General features: G+C 57.2%; 1 long non-coding RNA gene across 1 annotated transcript; it reads right to left on the reverse strand.

Annotated features, from left to right (window-relative positions):
- Positions 1-11,196: 11,196 nt before the first annotated feature.
- LOC147992280 (uncharacterized) lies at positions 11,197-11,906 on the reverse strand. The gene is made up of 3 exons (XR_015615237.1): positions 11,857-11,906; positions 11,608-11,692; positions 11,197-11,456 (listed from the first exon to the last, which is right to left on the reverse strand). It is a non-coding gene; the product is annotated as an uncharacterized LOC147992280 (long non-coding RNA).
- Positions 11,907-12,254: the final 348 nt, after the last annotated feature.

Raw genomic sequence — 12,254 nt, forward strand, 5'->3', positions numbered from 1 at the left:
TCAGATGGCCGTTGTTTACTTGTGTATCTTTGCCGTGTCCGATCAGATCCAAACATAATCAAGTTAGTATTTGTGCTCTGTTCGGGCTCTCTCATATTTAATCCTGCGAATCAAATATCTCCTGTACAATGCATGGTCTGTTCGGTAGGTCAATGCATGGCCCGTAGGTATGTACAGTATGAATAGTGAAATCGAAAGGGAGATCGAACCTAGATGTTGCGCTGATGTTTGGGCAGAAGAGCTGCAGCTGCCAGACTCGTCATGGAGAGACCTAAAAGAGCAAAGATATCAAAGAGTTGTTATGGCTGGGCATCAAGCTGCGCCGGGAGCTCCTCTACTGCTCTGCACTTGCTCTGCTCCTCGCCGGCGGCTCTGCATCGCCGCACACGCGCCTCGCCGCCTAGAGCCGTTGAGATCCGATGGATCCCGTCACAGCGGCGAGTCATCATCCCTTTGCTGCGTCCTCACGCTCTGCAATTCCCCGCAGTGCAGCCTCGCCCGTGTAGTGGGCCTCGGAGCGATCAGGAAACTTGGCTTGTTAGGTTGGCCCGTGCGTAAGTTGACTACTGTTTTCTCTTCTAAGTATTAGAATACAGATCGGACTCTTTAGATGAATATATGATTAAAGTAAGATTATATGTGACCTTGTATTTACGTGTGCTAATGCACATGACCGAGATTGCACTTTCCAATCACACACACACACACACACACACACACACACACACACACACACACACATATATATATATATATATATACGTGACAGACTTTTCAGGTGCAACACAATATATGCGTGTAATCAATATTTGTATGTAACGTTATATCTTTTAATCTCAGCCGTTTATATAAAAAATTATTGGTAGAGATAATTTAATCCATGTGGACAAATGTGATGGCTTATTTGTCTTCTGTTTTAATTATATAATAGATTCTCTCTTGCTTCACTTAAATTATTTTGAGAAAAAAAAATTGTTATGCTCATAATCTTCACTTATATTTGGTTGAGCTTATGAAAAGAAACACATGAAAATTAGTCCCAAAGTGATAGATATCCAAGAAGGATAAAGAAATAAAGAAAAAAAATGTCATGAAGATCATTGGACAAAATGAACTTGATTCTTAGTAATAGTTTTGAGATATGATGATGTGATATGTGAGTTATGTTGATGAGTAATTGTGCTCTAGTAAAATATTGGTGTTAAGGTTTGTGACTCCCTATGCAAGTATGAAATTCAATAATCATGAAATGAAAATTATATCCTACTTGTCGTGCATTATTCGGTGTCAATTATGCTTAATTCTTGCTTATGAGATTATTCGTTTCTTGGTTGGTCGCTTCCCAATCTTTTGCTAGCCTTCATTTTGCACCAAGTATGACATCTACTTGTGCATCCAAAATCCTTTAAACTATTTTTGCCACATGAGTCCACTATATCTACCTATATGCGGTATTCTTTTGTTGTTCTAAGCAAATTTGCAAGTGCCATCTCTAATTTTCAAAATAAACATCTCTTTTGTGTGTTTGTTTCGCTCGCGGAATGGTAACGGGTGGCTAATATTTTCCGTGCTAGATGTGTTATTCTCAAGAGAGTAAGGCAAAGGTATTAGGGATGCCCAGTCTCGAAATGCAAAAATAAATGAATTTACTTTATGTTGTCAAATAATAAATTCCTTGGAAAGTGTTGGTATGGAGGGCACCCATGGATACGGTTAGCCATGGAAACTGAAAGTTATGGTGGAAAAAGGAATAAACTTTATTTTCTGTTTGGGAACCGCCTATGACATATCTAGCATGGAAAGTGTTCAGAACTCTAATCCGTTTTCGTTGTTGCGATGGATATACCTCCAAAAATGGTTTTATCTCAAATGTTTCGCTTTGAGCTCTAGCACCTCTACAAATCCCTACTTCCCTCTGCGAAGGGCCTTTCTTTTTACTTTATGCAATTTTTATTTTGAAATTTGAGTCTCCATCTTCTCCTATAAAAATCACCAACTAGGAGGAAATATGATTGTACTTAAGTATTGGGTGTAGTTAATATTCGAGTGTGTTTCATGAATGGATCAATGTTTGAGCATGATGGGCTAGGGATAATGTCGGAGGAAATAGCCATGGGTAGCCTAGCCGGCTTCCCCTCGCCCTTCTGAAAAAATTACGAGCCCGTCCGGCTCTCAAGAATCCAAGACATGGAGCCGCCTTCCCCTTGCTGGCTGCCACCCAGGCCGGCTTTCGGAAGGCGGTCCGACTTTAGCCCTCATGAAGAAATCCATGGGAGGGCCGACTTCGAGAAGCCGGCCGCGAGACTCCAAGAAGCCGGCTCCCATAAAGCGGTCGAGACCGTACCCTCAAAGTTTGCATCCACCTAACGGCGATGTGACGGGGCGTGACTACAGTGGAGCCTGCCACCCCCGAATCCCGGAGCACGCCTGGCACAGTGCACCGTACGGAGTAGGCATGACCCGTCCGGCGCGGCACTGTTGCCATGCTGACCTTGGTGTCACCCACGACGGGCCGCCAGCGTGGCCCACAGATGGTGGGTCCCTTCGGGCAGAGAGACACCCGAAGGCGGCCACGCCTCCCCCCAGTCGGCCCAAGACAGAGCCGGCTCCCCGCAGCCGGCTTGCCGCCTCCCTCGAAGGAGACACCCCATTAAGGAGACAAGACGCGATGAGGCTACAGCGATCGCCCGACGGGCAGCGGCACTGTAGCCGCGCCTACCATGACGAAGCCCACGTCACCGAGATAGAGCAACAGTAACCAGCCGCCGACCAGGCCCTGGACAGTGGGGCCTGCCTGTCGACCAAGGGGCCGGCAGCCGGCAGGACCCGTCAGTCGGCGGGCCCCAGCAGCCAGCGCAGAAGCCGGCGAGCATAGTCACAGACGGCTGGGCCCCGCGCCCAGTCGGATTAACATTGTAACCCCGGGGGGTAGGCCTATATAAAGCCCCCGGGGCACCCATGCAAAGGGTTCGACTCCCTGCTAGTTCTAGACACCACACGAGGAGAAGAAGCAAGCTAGTCGTGCCCTTCTTCCTCCTCCCACCGAACAGCTCAAGGAGCATTGTGTAGCTACTTGTCCATCTAGCGATCATGCGGAGACCCCGCAGAGGAGCAGTAGGGGTGTTATCTCCATGGAGAGCCCCGAAGCTGGGTAAGATTCGCCGGCGTGCATGCCTTCGCCTCATCCCGTTTCCAGGCACCGGCGATGTCTTACTGGCTCCCACAATGATAAGCCACCCGTTGGCATATGTCGCACCTACCACCCGACATTTGGCGCCCACCGTGGGGCCAGGTGCACCGTCGTCCGGAGACCTGTTCTGGACGGGAACCTTCTTCCTCCCCCGCGAGCGTAGCCAGCCCGGCACGCCCGATGGTGCTTGCCACGACGCGCTGCAAGGCCTCACCAGCGTCTGCGCGGCGAGCAGCTTCGCCGATCTCCTCGACAAAACCCTCATCTCCGACGATCTCGCCTCCGATGCGGGCACCGACCACCTCGCCAACCTTCTCGGCCAGCTCCATGTCTCCAGCGAGCCCGCTCTGGACCGGGAGTCGGTTGGCTCCACCGACCCGATGCCTGTCGACTCCGACACGGCCTCGTTCAACACCTTCCCCACCAACGTCACGATCTACAACGACCCGCTTCCCCGAGCCGGTGGCTGCGACGCTGTCACCACCGAAGTGATGGTTGTCGGCCACGGCGGCCCGGCCGACGAGAGCGACCACGGCGCCCCGCACGCGGCGGCCCACGACTTGTCCACCCCCTCCCGGCTAATGCCGACGACGAAGCACTAGAGGCACGCCGCCTCGCCCTCTTCGCAGAGGGCCGGAGGCTGGCTTCCGTAAGACGCCTCACTGAGGCCTACCAGCGCGAAGCTGACCGCGCCGCCTTCGGCACGCCGGCCCCGGGCGGGCCAACCCGGGCCGGCCTTGTCAAGCAATGTGGCGCCGTCATCGCCGACACGCTGGGAGTTGACCGCCCGGTCTATGCCACTTCGCTCGAGAACTTGCGTGCCCCCCAGGCGGCCGTAGACGAGTTGGACGGCTTGGAGGCCGAAGACCTCCCCCACATGACCCGGCGCATCCAGCAACTGATTGACGCAGCCGCGTAGAGACATGAAGCCGACGCCCGCGCGGAAAGCCCTCCCCCGCGCCGAGATCACGGCGCGACGTCCCGGACACCGACTACGAGCAACACCCGCGCGCGGCGTGAGAAAGAGCCGGCTGCCAGCCGCAGCCGGACCCGAATCTCCATCGAGCGAGACGCGGACGGCCATCCCCGAGCCATGGAATGGCGGGGCAACCCGCCTCCGCCTCCACCCCGTGGAGAGAGATATCCCGCCCCGCCGCCAGTGGCGCACCCGACTCTCAGCGGCCGGCTAGGCCGCCGCGAAGGAGTCGGCGAGAACAACACCCGCCATCGGATCGACCGCCTGGCGCGATCCCTGGCGTTGGAACAAGAAGACGATGTCGGCCCGCCTTGTTTCGGCCCCCGCATCCACGACGAGCCCTTCCCCAAAGGGTTCTCGCTCCCAAGAGACACGCCCAAGTACAACGGCTCCGTGAAGCCGGAAGATTGGTTGATCGACTACTCCACGGCGGTTAGCATAGCCAACGGCAACCGGCGCGTTGCCGTGAAGTACGTGCCCCTCATGCTACAAGGCATGGCGCGGACCTGGCTCAACAGCCTCAAGCCGCGCAGCATCAACAGCTGGCTGGACTTCACAGAAGCCTTCATCCGCAACTTCACCAGCACCTACAAGCGGGCTCCCAAGCCCAGACAGCTCTCCTTGTGCGTACAAGGCCCCGCCGAGTCCACTCGCGACTACCTCACGCGTTGGGCCGAGCTCCGCAACTCTTGCGAAGGGGTGCACGAGGTGCAAGCCATAGAATACTTCACAGCCGGATGCCGAGAAGGCACCCTCCTCAAGCACAAGCTCCTCTGCGACGAGCCGACTACCCTCAACGAGCTTCTGGACATAGCCGACAAGTACGCCACCGCTGACTCCTCGATGAAGACCGAGCTTCGGGTAGACGCGTCCGGGAAAGTACTTAACCCGACGCCCAAGACGCCGGCTAGGGATTCCGGCCGACGCCCACACTCGAACGACCACAAGCGCGAGGGCCCCGCACCGCCTCCCGCCAGTCGGCAGGTGCCCATAGTTGAAGACGTGCCGCCTGAAGGGCGTCCCGCGCCCAAGAAGCCCAAGGGCGGCAGGCCGGCTTGGCAGCCGGCCTTCTCCTATGAGCAAACTCTCGACGCCCCATGCAAGTTCCATAGTGGCGCGAAGCCGTCCAATCACACAACCCGGAAGTGCCATTGGCTCACCCGAATCTCTAAAGGCGAGGGGCTCGTGCCACCTCCGCCTGCCGGCCCGCCGCCTCCGGCCGCTCGGCCCGTAGTCGGAGCCATGCATGACGAATTCCCCGACGAGCAAGCAACCTACATCGTCTTTACAAGCCAGCCCGAAGACCGGCGCAGTAGACGCCGAGAGCACCAGGAAGTCAGCGTGGTCGCTGCCAACCCCGCCGGACACATGCATTGGTCAGAAAATCCCATCAGCTGGAGCCGGGCCGACCATCCAGAGGTGATGCCGTCTCCCGGCTCTTATGCATTGGTCCTGGAAGCCACCCTCGCGACGGACAGACGCGCTGCCCGCTTCTCCCGTGTGTTGATAGATGGCGGGAGCAGCATCAACATCCTGTACCGTGACACCCTGGAGAAGCTAAACGTCAAGACAAAGCAGCTCATGCCCACTTGGACAGTGTTTCATGGCATCGTACCCAGCCTGTCCTGCGCCCCCATTGGCAAGATCTAGATTGATGTACTTTTTGGGGACAAGGAGCATTTCCGCCGGGAAGCGATCTGGTTTGAAGTGGTGGACCTGGAGAGCCCTTACCATGCATTGCTTGGCCGACCTGCCTTGGCCAAATTCATGGCAGTTCCCCACTATGCATACCTCAAGATGAAGATACCAAGCACCAAAGGCGTCATCACTGTAGCCGGCGATTACGAGAAGTCCTCTAAGTGCGCAGCAGCCAGCAGCCGGCTGGCCGACTCCCTTGTGATTGCCGAAGAAAAGAAGATGTTGGACCGAGTCGTGGCCATAGCCGGCAAGCAGTCGGCCGTGTCCCCCGACCCCAAGGAGCATGATGCTCAAGGATCTTTCCAGCCGGCCAAGGAGACGAAGAAGATACCTCTTGACCCCGAGCACCCAGAGAGGTTTGCTGTCATTGGGGCGAACCTGAACAGCAAATAGGAAGGCAAGCTCGCCGATTTCCTCTGTGAGAATCGGGACATCTTTGCATGGTCCCCCAAGGACATGCTAGGTGTTCCGAGGAAATTCGCCGAGCACAAACTACACGTTCGAGAAGATGCAAAGCCAGTCAAACAACCCCTTCGCCGACTGTCGGAGGAGAAACGCAGGATTGTAGGGGAGGAGATATCCCAGCTTCTGGCAGCCGGCTTTATTATGGAAGTTTTCTTTCCTGAGTGGCTCGCCAACCCGGTCCTCGTGCTAAAGAAGAACAACAAGTGGCGCATGTGCATAGACTACACAAGCCTCAACAAGGCCTGCCCCAAAGATCCCTTTGCCCTGCCAAGGATTGACCAAGTGATAGACTCCACAGCCGGATGCGAGCGGTTGAGTTTCTTGGATGCTTACTCAGGATATCACCAGATAAAGTTGGATCCGGACGACCACCTGAAAACCGCCTTCATCACGCCATTTGGAGCCTTCTGCTACCTGACTATGGAATTCGGCTTGAGAAATGCGGGTGCCACTTTTCAGCGTTGCATGCAGAAGTGCCTCCTCAAGCAGCTCGACAGAAACGCTCACGTTTACGTGGACGACATCGTGGTGAAGACGGAGAAGCGCGGCACCTTGCTGGGAGACCTCAAGGAAACGTTTGAGAACCTACGCCGGTTCCAAATCAAGCTCAACCCCGAGAAATGCGTGTTCGGAGTGCCAGCCGGCCAGCTCTTGGCTTCCTGGTCTCCGAACGCGGCATCGAATGCAACCCGGTGAAGATCAAGGCCATCGAGAGAATGGCGATCCCCACCAAGCCTCGAGACATTCAAAAGTTCACCGGGTGCTTGGCCTCCTTGAACCGCTTCATCAGCCGGCTCGGAGAGAAAGCTCTACCCCTCTACCGCCTCATGAAGAAGAGCACTCACTTCGAGTGGAACGACCAGGCTGACCAAGCTTTTCACGAGCTGAAGAAGATGCTGGCCACGCCGCCCGTTCTGGCGACGCCGACTGAGAAAGAGCCCATGCTCCTCTACATCGCCGCAACCAGCCGGTTGGTCAGCACCGTCATCGTAGTCCAACGCCCAGAAGAAGGCCGAGCCCAGCCGGTCCAGAGGCCGGTGTATTATTTGAGCGAGGTGCTGTCCACTTCAAAGCAGAACTACCCGCACTACCAGAAGATGTGTTACGGCATGTACGTCACCGCCAAGAAGCTGAAGCCCTACTTTCAAGAGCATACCGTCACGGTCGTATGCACCGCCCCGCTGGCCGAGATCATAGGCAGCCGGGACACATCCGGCCGGGTGGCGAAATGGGCCATCAAGCTGGCCCCTTACACGATCTTCTACCAGCCCCGCACCGCCATCAAGTCCCAAGCACTGGCCGACTTCCTCGTCGACTGGGCCGAGACCCAGTACCTGCCGCCGGCTCCCGACTCCACCCATTGGCGCATGCACTTCGACGGGTCCAAGATGCGCACCGGCTTGGGAGTCGGCGTCGTCCTTACCTCTCCCAAAGGAGACAAGCTCAGATACACGCTACAGATCCACTTTGCCGCCTCCAACAACGTGGCCGAGTACGAGGCGCTCATACACGGGCTCCGGCTTGCCAAAGAACTCGGCATTCGCCGGATCCTGTGTTATGGCGACTCGGACCTGGTGGTCCAGCAATCATCCGGCGACTGGGATGCCAAGGACGCAAATATGGCGAGCTACCGCTTCCTGGTCCAAAAACTCAGCGGATACTTTTAAGGATGCGAGTTCCTCCACGTACCGCGAGCCGACAACGAGCCAGCCGATGCCCTGGCTCGAATAGGCTCTACTCGGCAAGCAATACCAACCGACGTCGCTCTACAACGCCTCCTCAAGCCATCTATCAAGCCGTCTCCAGAGTCCGATTCCATCTTCGTGCTGCCTGACCCCGACGCGGCCAGGTCCGGCTCAAAGAGCCAAGCAGGCGACCCCGAGACTCCCGTAGCCGGCCCGGGGACTTCGGCAACCGGCTCAGGGACTGCCACACCCGACTCGGGGACTGCGGTAGCCGGCCCGGGGACTGCACCAGCACAACAGCCGGCGGCCGACTCCAGCATTTCACCACCCAGCCCGCCCACCCTGGTGGCAGTAGCCACATTGGCAGTAGAAGAAGTCGCGGCTCCGTCATGGGCTCAGTCCATCCTCAACTTCCTAGTAAACCAAGATCTGCCGGCTGACGAAATAGAGGTAAGACAAGCCCAACGTCGAGCCGGAGCATACACAATCATCAACAGAGAACTCGTCAAACGCAGTATCACTGGAGTCCTCCAATGGTGCATCGAGCAAGAGAAGGGCATTGCAATCCTCAGAGACATTCACCAAGGAGAATGCGGCCACCATGCGGCCTCAAGATCACTTGTCGCCAAAGCCTTCCGCCATGGTTTCTTCTGGCCGACTGCTTTGGATGACACCAAAGAATTAGTTAAACATTGCAAGGGGTGCCAACTCTTCAGCTCCAAGCAACACATGCCGGCTTCGGCACTCAAGACCATTCCCCTCACTTGGCCCTTCGCCGTTTGGGGACTGGACATGGTGGGCCCATTCAAGACGGCGCGCGGCGGCATGACGCATCTGCTCGTCGCCGTGGACAAATTCACCAAGTGGATTGAAGCAAAGCCGATCAAGAAGCTGAATGGGCCGATTGCTGTGACGTTCATCGCAGACATAACAACTCGATACGGCGTGCCACACAGCATCATCACCGACAATGGCACGAATTTTGCCAAAGGAGCCTTGGCACGTTTCTGCGCAGCCCAAGGTATCCGGCTGGACTGAGCATCCGTCGCCCACACGCAGTTAAACGGCCAGGTCGAGCGAGCCAACGGCCTCATCCTCTCCGACATCAAGCCCCGACTGATCGTACCTCTGGAGCGTTCAGCTGGCTGTTGGCTCGATGAGCTGCCGGCTGTCCTCTGGAGTCTGCGCACTACACCAAACAAGTCAACCGGCTTCACCCCTTTCTTCCTTGTGTATGGTGCCGAGGTGGTCATCCCAACTGACATCGAGTTTGACTCGCCTCGAGTAACCATGTACACGGAAGCGGAGGCCAAGGAAGCACGAGAAGACGGCATCGACTTGCTGGAAGAAAGCCGGTTGTTAGCCCTCAGCCGGTCTGCCATCTACCAGCAGGGTTTACGTCGCTACCACAGCCGGAAGGTCAGGCCAAGATCTTTCCAAGAGGGCGATCTTGTGCTCCGGCTGATCCAGCGAACAACCGGCCAGCACAAGCTCTCGGCCGCTTGGGAAGGCCCCTTCGTCATCAGCAGAGCTCTAGGCAACGACTCCTACTACCTGATTGACGCACAGAAGCCGAAGGCACGCAAGAGAGACGACTCCGGCAAGTAGTCGGAACGACCATGGAACGCCAACCTCCTTCGAAGATTTTACAGCTGAAATGCAGTATGTATCACGCTAACTTTTGTACTAAGTTCGAGACAATAGGCCCCCCGAGGAGGGCTCGGGGACTGCCATCTCTTATCTATGAATGAAAAGTATCATGCTTATGACCTTCTCATTTCATTTACTTGTTCCGTCCGGCACCAGATTCGACTAGTCGGCTCGGGGACTGGCTGACTGGAGTTATACTAGAAGTAGTGTGCCGGCTCCCAAGCCTTCTCTTGCCAAAAGTCGCAGTTCGAAGAACCGGCTGTCCGGCTGGCAAGAGTTAAAGGCAGGAACGGGCGCCCACACGAAAAACGGCTAGGGACTAACGGACTAATATAACAAAAGCCGGTTTTTCTCCCACCGCCGACTGGCTACCAGAGTAGCCGGCCGGCCGGTTTCCATTCACTTCACTTCAATCCAAGAAAGCTCGAGTACTTGCCTCCCCAAAGAGGGAAGGCGGCAAATGAAGAGGCCTAAGGATAAAAAGTATACGCGAATGGAAACCAAACATGCACATAACAATATTTACATAAAAGACCTCCAAGAGGCCAGCATTCAACATAGTTTGGATACACCCCCAGTGGGTGGAACTGCGAAAACTTAATGAAGATTGTTCAAAAGACAACAAGCCGGAAAAATAAGGACGGCAGGTCAAGCTGGCGGAGCAACCGACGAGCCGGGCTGGTTGGCGGAGACGGTCGTGCCGGCTGAAGGAGCGGCCAGCTGGCGAACTTCGGCTTGGTCACCGCCTCCCGCAGAGGGCGCGCTTCCACGCGCCTCGTTGCTGGAGGCACGGTCAGCCTGAGGTCGACCGGTTGTTCCACCAGCCGGCTCGATGTCTTCGCCGTCCTCCTCTTCGTCATCCTCGCCCTCGTCGCTGGAGGCGATCTCCTCTGTCGAGTCCTCGCCCACCGCCGGGTTCAGCCCGAACCACTCCTCCGGCTGAGCAACACCGTCATCATCGATTTCGGGTGCGAAAACGCTGATGTCGGTGCACTCGGCGATCGTCGAAGCCCGCTGGGCGATAGCCGGCCTCACCTCCTCCAGCTCCGCTTCGGCCTCCATCCGCCAAGTGCGTAGCTGATCCAGGCTCGGCCCTGGGTACCAAGCCCGAACGAACTCCAACGCCCGCCCGGCTCCGAGGCGGGCCGCCGACGCCTTCCAAGCCTCAAAGCGACCGACTGCGACCTCCAGCCAGTCGGCAGTTCGGCTTGGGGTGTGGGGGATCGTCTCGCCGGGCCAGAGGGCGGCCAACACTTGCGCCCCGGCACGTTGGAGCCGGCGAAGCATCCGATGAGCTGGCTGCAACCACGCCTGGACAGCCAAGAGCTGCTCCTCAAGCGTCCGGTTCGCATCCGGCGCGATGTTGGCCCCCGCCTGACGGCGTGCCTCGCGATGGGCCTCGATACTTTGGGCGGCGAAGGCGGAGTAGTCGGGGAAGTAGTCTGCACCAAAAACAAGCAGCAGCTCAAGTTAAGCCAAAACCCAGGCGGCAAGGGGCAGGAGAGGGGCGAGGAAGGCGGCTTACCATCGATCAAGTCCTCGATCCGGCCGAAGCCTTCATCCAGTGCTCGCCGGGTCTCAGCCCAGCTCGCCGCCTTGGTCTCATACTCTGCCTTCAGGGCGGCCTCGCTATCCTGCGCCTTCTGCAGGGCCGCCTTGTGGCTCTTCTCTTGGTCGGCCAGCTTCTTGGCCAGGCGATCACGTTCCTGGACCAAGGCAGCGTACTCGGCATCCTTGGTATGAAGGGCGGCCTTCGCTTCGCCGAGCTCCTTCCTCAAGTCGGCGTTGGCCCCTGAAGACAAAGAAAAAGAAAAACCAGTAAGGAAAGAGTCGTCAAGAAAGATCCGACCCAACTGCACAGCAGTCGGCCCGAATCTCGGGGACTACACCCAGTGGGTGCGCTGACGCGCCCCCACAGGAGACAGACAAGATCAAGTACTTACTTCGGCTGTCGGCCAGGTCGTCGGTCCTCCGGCTCAACTCCCGAGCCTGGGAGTTGAAGGCGGCAGCACGGGAGTTGTGATATTCCTGGAAGTTCAGACAAGAAGCAAAGGTAAGGTAGCCGTCAAGAAAGATCCGACCCGACTGCGCAGCAGTCGGCCCGAATCTCGGGGACTACACCCAGTGGGTGCGCTGACGCGCCCCCACGGAAGAAATCAAGAGATCAAAGCGGCCAAGAATGAAGGACTCACCCGGATGGCGGCTCGCGTCGACAGGAACTCCTGTGTGAACTGTTGCAGCAGGGCGGCCTAAGCTTGCAGCCGGCTCCGGACCCCTTGAGCCGCCACATTCAGCTCGCTAGTCCCCCCGCTGGGAGTCCACTCGGACGTAGCAGTGCTGGCCGCCTCCAGATCTTCCGCCGACCGGCCTACGCCCGCGACTCAGCGCAACTCCGGCGGAGCGGCGCCTCCCCCTGCGCGCTGGCCCGTCACCGGCTGCACCTCGAGGCCGGCTCTGTCCTCCGGCTCACCCCCGGTCGGCCCCTCTGGCGCCGCTGACGATTGGCCGCCTTGACCCGCTCCGGTTAGCGCTGCTGGCGGCGCTCTCCTCGGAAAGGCCACGGGGTCCTCCCCCCTCTCCATCAGCGGCA

This window comes from Triticum urartu, chromosome 1A (assembly GCF_056163025.1).
Source record: "Triticum urartu cultivar PI428250 chromosome 1A, HENAU_Tu73, whole genome shotgun sequence".
NCBI classification, from domain to species: domain Eukaryota; kingdom Viridiplantae; phylum Streptophyta; class Magnoliopsida; order Poales; family Poaceae; genus Triticum; species Triticum urartu.